Raw genomic sequence first — 10,456 nt, 5'->3', positions numbered from 1 at the left:
ATTAGGGGTTTATTTTGCCTTAAGACATGGAAATCTAGCATGATATCGCATGTCTACCAACAGATTTTCACAGATTTCTTTTACTTTCTAGCACTTTCAGTCATATCAGCTTTCAATTGAACATTATTTGCATTCTCATCCAAAGTATAACTCTTTTTGTCATTGTGCCAGAGCAATTGCCGCAGTGGTAATGCATACATTGCTCGTATCAGGGCAGACCCCAACTGAAGTGCCACACAGAGTAAGCCATGCAGTGACGCCCAATCTCTATGTTGAGGTCCCATCAGTCATGGAGGAGGATGAAGGGGTGGGACACTTCTTTGGTCCTTGTACCTCCTCACGAACTGTCTCCTCCTTGTTTATCATCTTTGCTTAAATTCTGCTCTTCTCCATGCTCATAGAACTGCCCCACCCTCCCAACCTTGCCCATGACCGAGGTAACCTGGTCATAGAACTGTGCCCCGCCCACTTCAACACCATGACCGTGCCATTCAGAATATGATATAGAACCACTACTGGATACTGTATACATTGGAGTTGGTCATCCTATTGCGTATGCAATAATGTATTGCACTAATGACATTAATCCAATGCTGTTCAAAATCTACATTATGAAAAATTACAGAAGGTTATGATATAAAGGATTGTTATGAGGTAATGCAGTCTATGGCAGTCGCCTATAAATCTGTGATAACATCAAATAAAATACATGATTAATGATTGCCGGATTCATTTCAAGGCTACAACTATAAATTAATGTAGGGCTACAACCATTGTGTGATAAGATTATCTCAGACAGAAGGTCTAAGGATGAAGTTTTAAAACATGGCCATTGTCTTTGAAGAGAGAGAGAGAGAGAGAGAGAGAGAGAAAAAACTCTCAAACGAATAAACGGCTTCTTGCATCCAAATTCGGACTTAGGCGGTTTTGGTAGCAAGCCGACGATATGTAGGCACAAAGGCCTATTTCTATTTATAAATTATGATGAAGCATCATGCCTTCAGTGGTAGGCCTACAAATTAAAAAAGGGCTCAGAAATTCACAATTTGTTATGGGTAAATAGTAGGCTAGTTAAGTTCACTTTACTGAGAGAGAGAGAGAGAGAGAGAGAGAGAGAGAGAGAGAGAGAGAGAGAGAGAGAGAGAGAGAGAGAGAGAGAGAGAGAGAGAGAGAGAGAGAGAGAGAGAACTCATTAGATTGGTTAACACCCCTGTTAAGAATGACTTCTTCTATAAAGTTTTTTTTTCAGCTCTCTGGGACAGTAGCACAGCAAAAGCTTTCTATTGTGAGTTTGTCCAATCGTTTTGTCCACATCTGGAGCAAGAAACAGCACAAATTGAAGTGAATTCCATACTTGTCAGCAACTAACATTTCCCTTACACGCGGCACGCGATGTAAACGCAGTTAGCAATGATGCATGCGACTAGCGATTTGGACGAAGATTCTCGCACATCGCCGCGTCATAACGCATCGTTGCGCACATGTTCTGTTACTGATCCGATGTTACATGTGTGCAGTGTGCACACATGAATCAACTGCAATACCCTGACGGTCACTTCCTAAAGCTTTCCCTGCATTCTGTGTTACCGTGGGACAAATTATCTAACCAATACAGTACCAGCAGCTTGCTACATAGCCTACTTTTGAAAGACAATATTTTCCCCGTCACATTACATGTCTCGCGATCGACTGCCACTCCCCTCGAGATCGACTGGTAGCTCGCGATCGACTGGTTGGGCACCCCTGCAGTAGACCAAAGTACATTGTGACGAAAAAACATTCAAAAAAAGAACTTCTGAAAAAAGGGCTTTTTTTGCCCTGTAATGCAAACAGGCAGGTGCTTTAGCACCACCTCGTCTCTATCTGTGCACGCCTATGCTGTCTAGTGTGAAAAGGACAACTGAACACCCTCTGAACCTCTCACGCTCACGTTGCCCACATCCTCATCCCCATCCCCATCCCCATAACCGCGCCTTTGAACCTTGTATGGGAATGAGCTATCACACCATTTAGAGTCTCTTTGAGGAGTCCCATGAACAGCCCAGATACGGCTGAGCAGGAGACACGCTCAATGGTAATCATCAGGGATTCTACCCATAAATCTTGAGGAACAGAAAACTCATTAATGTACCTAACTTCTCCCACCCATTCCCACCTCTGGCCAGAAAAAGTTCTCCAAGAAAAAAAAAACCCTACCCTTGCTCTGAGTGCACTGATCAATCTAAAGTGAAACTTTGTTCATTTGCAATGAGAGAGCGGCAGGCGTGTCATTATAAAGAGTCGTTAAGTATGCTGCTCTTGACCCAGATGATTAATAGAGCGCCAAAGATGAAAAGTCAGCCCAAGATTAAAAAAAAAATCTTAATTATTATTCTCAGGGAGGTGAAGTCCACTGGAAACACTAATGACAAGTGGGAAGGCTTTTTAATTCATTTTAATTTGTTTGTTTACACATCACATCAGCGAAGAGGATAATTTCATCATCTCTACTTTGCTTTGGCAGCTGTCTTCTTCTACTGTACTAAGGTGTCAACAAATTCAGCTCTTTTGTTCACTTTGTGGTGACATGAGCACAGATTCCAGAAAAAAAAAACATTGCGAGACATTCCAGAGCCTCTATACTCCTCGTCTCCTTTCATGTCACTCTGGGTGGTTGTTGGTCGTCAAGAAGTTCAAATGATTTCATCACTGTTTTTCCGCATGCACTTTCATGCTTGAAATCTCATTTCCCTACAACACTGTCTGTCACAGTAGAAGGATGCATATTCCTCATTCATTGTTCGGCTGCGGTTATCTTAAATTCAGGAGAAGGCAGAAGGCTTTCATTACACAATGGCAGCCGTACCTGGGAGAGAGCAATCGATTGCTGACACTGGGGCATCTGTCACCATCAACTGGGGACAAAGGAAAGCTTCATTTCCCCTCATAGGCATGCTATCAAAGGATAGAACAAGCGGTGTGTGTGTGTGTGTGTTTTCGCATGAGTGTGTGTGCGTGTGTGTGTGCGCGTGCGTGTAGGGGTGGAACTTAAATTTTTTTCCCACCTGACAGGTTAGGGTTAGGGATTGTGTTGGTTTGGGCACAGTTTAGCATTCTTTAGCTATTGTTAGTGTTAATATGAATGGAAGGCCCCCACAAAGATAGGAAGGGCCCCACAAGGATACAAGGGTTGGGCTGTGTGTGTGTGCGTGTGCGTGTGCGTGTGCGTGTGCCTGCCTGCCTGCCTGCCTGCCTGCCTGCCTGCCTGCCAGCCTGCCTGCCTGCCTGTGTGTGTGTGTGTGTGTGTGTGTGTGTGTGTGTGTGTGTGTGTGTGTGTGTGTGTGTGTGTGTGTGTGTGTGTGTGTGTGTGTGTGTGTGTGTGTGTGTGTGTGTGTGTGAGTGCACCAGAGTTTGGGACGAAGAAAGGAGACAAAAAAAACATTTGTGATGACAGTTATGTCTCCCAAAGACCTCTCATAACCAAAACAGTCCCAGCGATGATGAAAACATTTGAAATGCACTCTTCGGTTGTCTCATCAACTTTGCCTGAGAAATCTCCTATCCCCTATTCATTCCTTCCTGTAATCATTTGTGGGCCCGTGCAACACAGTTTGATACGCCGCTATGAAGATATAATGCCCTCCTCTAAAAGGCATAAACGCTGTAAGCAAGCCATTTTATTTTTAAACACACGGTGGGCTCTCTTTGCAACAGCACACAGATTTAGTGTGGTGTTGTATGTAGTCCTGGACCAGCCCTGTAGACCCGTTCGCAATTTTGAGTTGAGGGCGTTTCTCACTGGATTTGAGTTAGTGGGTTCCTAGACATTAAAAATCACGGAGGTGCTCGTCCACCATAGTGCCAGATTTTTCACAATATGGCCGCCAAATATGGCCGCAATTGCCTATGACAAATATCTGTCTTTTTACTTTTAAACTGTTTATACACATGTCATACATAAATTCTGACCAATTGTTGGAGAGGAATTCCATTCTGACAATAACATGACAGTGTCAGTATAGTCCTTAAAAGGGCAAGGTCAAGGTTAAGGTCAAGGTCATGTTCCAGGAATTTCCCTATTCTGAACAACTCGGCCATGTGCTTGCCTATTAGGTCATTATTAAGAATAAGGAACAGCCACTATAAATGTACATCTAACACTTCCATACAGTCAGAGGACAGGACAGCACATGCACGACAACAGTCAACACAGATAGGAGCCCCCACTAGAAGTGGAGAAGTGTGTCAGACATCACAAGAGTACACAACTTCACTGCCTCTTTCAAATGCTTGTGCAAAACAATCAAAGCGAATAAGGCGAACACCATTGCATATGATGCTTCCCACAGCAAAAGCCTTCATATCAAGAACCTTCTCGCAACTTTTCAAAGGATTGGTTCATGTTCAAGCTACCAGACAATCAGATCTGACCAGTCTTCTTGCTAGCTATGTTGTGGAATGCTCGCGCTCACCTTTCTTCAATGACATCTCAATGTAGGAGTCACAAGATGGATGAGCTCTGGATGTCACCAGTACCAGAGGGATATTGCTGAGTTGATGATGGCATTGATGACAGCGCCTAAATTCTGCCAGAGGCATCTGACGGATCTTTGACATGAAGTCTACCCGAACATGAGGGTAATAAGTAGACTCAGAGCTTCATTGGGTGAGATTAAGGTGAGGCTCAATTTCACTGACAAGCTTTGACTTGTTAACAACCAACGGAAGGTCACCATCTAAAAGGGGTGATGCTGAAAGGACATAATGAGATCTGCTGAATACTCATGCCCCGTTCATCAGCAATGTCCATCCTCTTATGTGCCTCAGCTATGTCTTTAGATGAGACCAACTTCTGCTCCTTCTGCTCCGATGATTGCTGGTGTCTTCTATGGTTGATCTTTGTACTGCAGAAGATTCCTTTTTGAAACATTCCACTTATCTAATGTTCATGAGAACTAATCCTGCCTGTATAAGCTGAAGACAAGCTTGCAAGCAAGCTTTGGAGACGGTTGCACAGGCGAGGTGTGACAACCTGGTTGCTGAGCAGATTGTGTAGTGGAATGGGTACATTAACTTTTGAAGGTGTCTGTTCACTGAAGCATCTTGAAACAGTAATAAGGCTGCATAGTGTGAACCCTTGGTACTAGAAAGTGATGGTTTGTCAGCATAATCAGAGTTGGATACCTGGCAATGTATAATCCTCCCTTGTAAAAGTGCTTGGTATGGTTTTCTGTTGGTTTTTCGAGCATTCCACAACATAGCTAGCAAGAAGACTGGTCAGATCTGATTGTCTGGTAGCTTGAACATGAACCAATCCTGTGAAAAGTTGCGAGAAGGTTCTTGATATGAAGGCTTTTGCTGTGGGAAGCATCATATGCAATGGTGTTCACCTTATTCCGCTTTGATTGTTTTGCACAAGCATTTGAAAGAGGCAGTGAAGTTGTGTACTCTTGTGATGTCTGACACACTTCTCCACTTCTAGTGGGGGCTCCTATCGACTGTTGTCGTGCATGTGCTGTCCTGTCCTCTGACTGTATGGAAGTGTTAAGGGCTCTGCATACTTCACGTGCGCACTTTGTCGCGAGTGGCGCGAGAACCATTAATGACGTCATCACTCGCGACAGACTATTCATACTTCAAAAGCGCCTTGCTCGCATTGTCGGAAGTGCCCTCTGCTGTTCATGAGAGAAACGGCAGTATTTTTCGCAACTCGCAGCGTGAGTTCTACTGATGTATATAATAGAAAGCCAAACACGGCTGCTGTAGGGCTACTGAACGTCTGACTTGTGACTTACCACATTGAAACATATATATTTTTTGTTGTAGCCTACATTGCCAGATAATTCCAAGACCATGTGAGAGCATTGTTCTGGCGGCAGAATTTATAAATAGATCGCCGAACACAACGTGCTTCTGAACAAAGTAAACAATTGTTTCACTGAACAACATTTAAGAGAGAAGATAAAATAACTCTCTATGGCATTTTATTATCCTCAAAATGATGCAGGATCCATTCTGTAGTAGCCTACAGTAGTTGTAGCCTCTCTTCGCAACTCCTGCTTTGTCTGCCTACCTGCATGGTCGCTGGTGGCGCGCGACAAGTTAGAAAAATCCTTGTGTGCACGACGTGGCGACACGCGCCGAATTTTGAGCTTACGACGGGGGGCGTGTCGAAATTTTAGGTCACGTGACGGCGCGCGCCATCGTCGTGAGTGAAGTATGAAGGAGACTAGCGCCACTCACGACTAGTATGAATCCCCCTTTAGATGTACATTTATAGTGGCTGTTCCTTATTCTTAATAATGACCTAATAGGCAAGCACATGGCCGAGTTGTTCAGAATAGGGAAATTCCTGGAACATGACCTTGACCTTAAAGGTCAAAATTCACGACTTTTAAAGTACACACGTCTTTACAAGTTCCTAATGTAGCTTATTATCATTATTAATAAGGCATAATGGAGAAGGTGATATATCCTGCAGATGTTATACAGTTTAAGTTTTTCCAGTGACCTGCCGAAAACAAAAATTCAAATTTTCCTCGCATTCTTTTTTTAATAACCAAGACAGTGACGTACGCACAGGGAGTCGATACAATGTAGAGCACTACTCGTTGCTGGGCTACAATGATCAGCGAGTCGGAAAAGTGCTGGGCTATTGGACAGCGATTCAGAAAACAAATCAGTTTTGAGTTTATTATTCAGATACACCAACGAGTCAGACTTGCATGTCATTTTGGTGGCATCTGAAACAGATTACAAATGTAATTTTAGAGCTAGACCATCTTTAAATGTCGTAGGACAGGTACGAAGCCGAAGCCACCTGTCGATGATGCTGCAGCCGCGGCTGCCTCAGATGTGGAGGACGACATGTCGATGGACTCATACAGAATATTTTGGGGAACTGGTGAGTGTTGTTGAGTTCAATATTGATGTTAGGTTGAGTGAATCAGCAACTTTGGTGGTTTCAGTGGTTGTCGTGGCTGTTTTAGAATAAACGATAGACTTAGCCAAAGCCTCAGGTATGGCTCTCAGCAGAGGCATTACTTTATACCGGTATCTGAATACCGGGATGCTAAACCCATGCTGACCTGGCCGTCATCCCTTTTGGTTTTCCTAGAAAAAAAATATGCGGCGTTGTTTCAATCGTAAGTGTGTAGCCTACATCTGTCTGTATTTAGAACCTGTAAATATAGAAAATGTGGAGTTAATAGTCCGTTTTGGTGCTTGGTGCTTGTTTCCAAATCGTGACAACGGTGTTAGCTGCTAATTGCAACATGACGACGGTGTTTGGTTAGCATATTGCAATGTTGCAATAGCAGCTACCCAAACACCCACAGACCTAGACTAACTGCAAACACCGTTGTCACAAGTTGTGATTTGGAAACTGTAACAAGCACCAAAACAGATTAATGTAACAAGTCATGTTTCAATAGCAGCTGACCAAACACCGTTGTCCAAGTTGTGATTTGGCAACTGTAACAAGCACCAAAACAGATTACCGTAATAACTCCACATTTATTACAGGTATGTGACGTGACTCAGCTGCTAGTAAAAGTTGGTCTGTAATGTAACCTTGTTCTCGTGGGCAGGTTACCAGTGATATACCTGTAACCCATGTACTCTTTTAACCACAATACTTGTGCGGCTTGAAGTCGGTGTTTAGGTTGTAGCTGCTGCAAAGAGAAACATCATGTTATGCATAGTTTTGGCTCCTGTCCCACGATGTGCAAAATACCGTTCTCTGTCTTATAAAGCTGCTGGCTAAACCATGTCGTTCGTGTTCTCTTTCAGTGGATGTTGCAATAGGCCTACGGAGTTGTGCTTGGGAACTTTTGTGGGGATATTGATGAGCAGCGCAACATTTTGTCTTTATTATATTTCAGCCAGTCAGCTACAATCGCGAGCCTGACCTACTCCTGCCTGTTCAAGCTCAGAGTCAGACCATCACATGGACCAGTGATTTCCAGCACGGAGTCATCCCGAGATGAGTTTTCTCTCAGTATGTATTAGTAGTCATACCACTAGTGTTGTAATAACATGTGTAACAGTACTTCTACTACTTTATACAACTCTTGTTGGCAAAGTTGTAGGTTTGGCTTTCCAAATGGTGGGGACATTATTGTGGTAAAATGGTCCGGGTCAGCTATTTTTTTCCATTACAATGTGGGGAAAATGGTAGGGATAATCTAGGTTCATCTCAAAAGTGTCCCCACCATCCACACCTAAAATTACACCCATGTCTGATTGCAAATAGTTATAGGGTTGTCCATAAATGTCTTATATGCTTCCTTCCGACAGGAACATCTGTGACTTAATCTCGCCATTACAACAACATACCATGCTCAATTTGGCATCCTCCATTTTATTTACTTGTATTCAAATATAACTTAAGTGAAAGTACTGTTATGGATGTAAGTACAAAAGTAGTAGTCTGATATCACATCGTTGAAACTAATAGTACTTCTGCTTGTTATGTTGTCTGTAGGTTCAGCTGCAGTCCAGTTCTGTTTGACAAGAGGTGGTTAACCCAGTACCCAAGTTTCTGAACCTCAGGTAAGTCTCTGCAGTCACTGTTAGGGTGCTTTCAAATATGCAGACTCCCGTCCTCCACTTGTGCTTGTGACCTGGCGTTTTGCTGATGCCCTGCCTCCGTGGAGAAAACAAAGTTTACCCGCTGTCAGCCTAGCCACAACAACTATTGGTGGACTGTTCTTCATTCACCACCCCGACTCCAAATTAGAAAATTACATTAGAATTGTGCTTTTGCAAGATATTGAATTATTTTCTGTCGTCAGTGACATCATCACGAGGTCACAAGCAGACCAGTGAGAAAGATAGGACAGGAGTCTGCATATTGTAATCCACCCTCAGTTGTTTGTGATATGTACTAGACATGACTGATGTATTTTTTAGGAAACATGGTGACAAATGTTTCTGCAATGTCGTTCATTCACCATACTCACAGAACCACATCAGATCCGGAAAATATGCAAAACCACATTCTGATTCATCCATCAAAACACATGGTCTATACCCCACTCATTTACCAGACCAGGATGCTGTTGGCCGCAGTCAACTACAGTATAACAAACATAATCGACTTGAGACAGCTCTCAGTGCTTAAGACATGGCTAAACTCAACTTCAGTACTGACTGTGGTTAGTCTTGCCAAAGATTCCAAAGGCAAACTGCTTCAGGCTCTGACAAAGACAGTAGTCGCAACCCGTCAGCCCGTTTCATTGAAGTTTTTTTTTTTTAACTTTACCATCAGTTTGCCTTTGGAATCTTTGGGAAGACTAACCAGTTGAGTTAAGCCATATCTTAAAGTTACTTTTTCCTTAAGCTGAAGTGCACCTGCTTGCCAGAAAAAAGTGAAGCAGCACTCCTTGATGACAAGCACTCCCAAGTGAAGTTTTTTTTAAATCAAAGCACAGTACTTTACTGTGCTTAACCATACTACAAAACCAAGTCAGACCAAATTTCTAAAACATATGCATATATTCCACAGATCCAGAAGGCAATATCCCCAGAGGCTGATGGGAACTGGACTTTCCAGCAGAAGTGTGATCAGACCAAATGACCAGAGACGACAGAGCCCTGGTCCCACCATCCACAGAAGACAGTTGACATGTCCCAAGGGGATCTGACCACTTACTACCCACAATGATGAAAGCCCTTTTCACAACTGTAAATAAATACTGAGACATGGATGTTAAAATGAACATTAATATTTATATTTTAAAAAACCTTACATACATAACTTCAAACTGGTGGCATTTGACAAAGTATACTGAATTGTATTTTGGTTTTTTTAACTGAATTGCACTGTATTTGAAATAAAATAAAATACACTTTTAAAAAGTGCATACATTCCTTTTATTACAATTTGTCAAAATACTTAACTACACTGTATTTTTCTGAGGTACACTTTTAAAGAAAGAGAAAAGAGCTTGTAAACAAAGTGCAAACATGGTACAGGCTCCAGCCATGCAAGGTGATCAAATGGCAACCCCGGCTGATGATGGAGGACTCCATGCAGAACAGACTTGCAAGGAGGGTCTCACAGGGATCCAGGGAGGATTTCCTACCACACAAAATATATTTAATTAAATTACAACATGTATGATTTTGGAGGAAGTAGCCAGCATGTGTAGTAGCCTATTTTATGGAAGGGATACATGCATTTCTGTACTGTAAAGTGTCATGAAAAGCACTACAAATTGTTCTCATCACAATTATAATTACGGTAATAACCAAACCTCTGCTTCTGCAACCCTGTCTTTGTTGTCAGTTTGGGTCTAGCCCCACGCATGCCCGTATGGCTAACTTTAGCTCAGGGGTCCCCAAACTTTTTTTCTCTGGGGGCCACATTATCGCTCCTGACTGTGATCAGGGGCCGGGATCAATGTGGGCTGTATGCTAGGCTGCTGCCTGTTATAGCCATAGTTTCTAGCACAAAATAGTTCATCATTACAAG

General features: G+C 42.8%; 1 long non-coding RNA gene across 1 annotated transcript; it reads left to right on the top strand.

Moving 5' to 3' along the window:
* Positions 1–7,867: 7,867 nt before the first annotated feature.
* Positions 7,868–10,232, top strand: LOC134460074 (uncharacterized). The gene is made up of 3 exons (XR_010036970.1): positions 7,868–7,978; positions 8,465–8,532; positions 9,488–10,232. It is a non-coding gene; the product is annotated as an uncharacterized LOC134460074 (long non-coding RNA).
* The last annotated feature ends 224 nt before the right edge of the window (positions 10,233–10,456 follow it).

The sequence above is a fragment of the Engraulis encrasicolus genome, chromosome 12 (genome assembly GCF_034702125.1).
Source record: "Engraulis encrasicolus isolate BLACKSEA-1 chromosome 12, IST_EnEncr_1.0, whole genome shotgun sequence".
In the NCBI taxonomy this organism is placed as follows: domain Eukaryota; kingdom Metazoa; phylum Chordata; class Actinopteri; order Clupeiformes; family Engraulidae; genus Engraulis; species Engraulis encrasicolus.
Note: the sequence above shows the minus strand (reverse complement) of the source record. Positions and strands in the feature narration are given on the sequence as shown.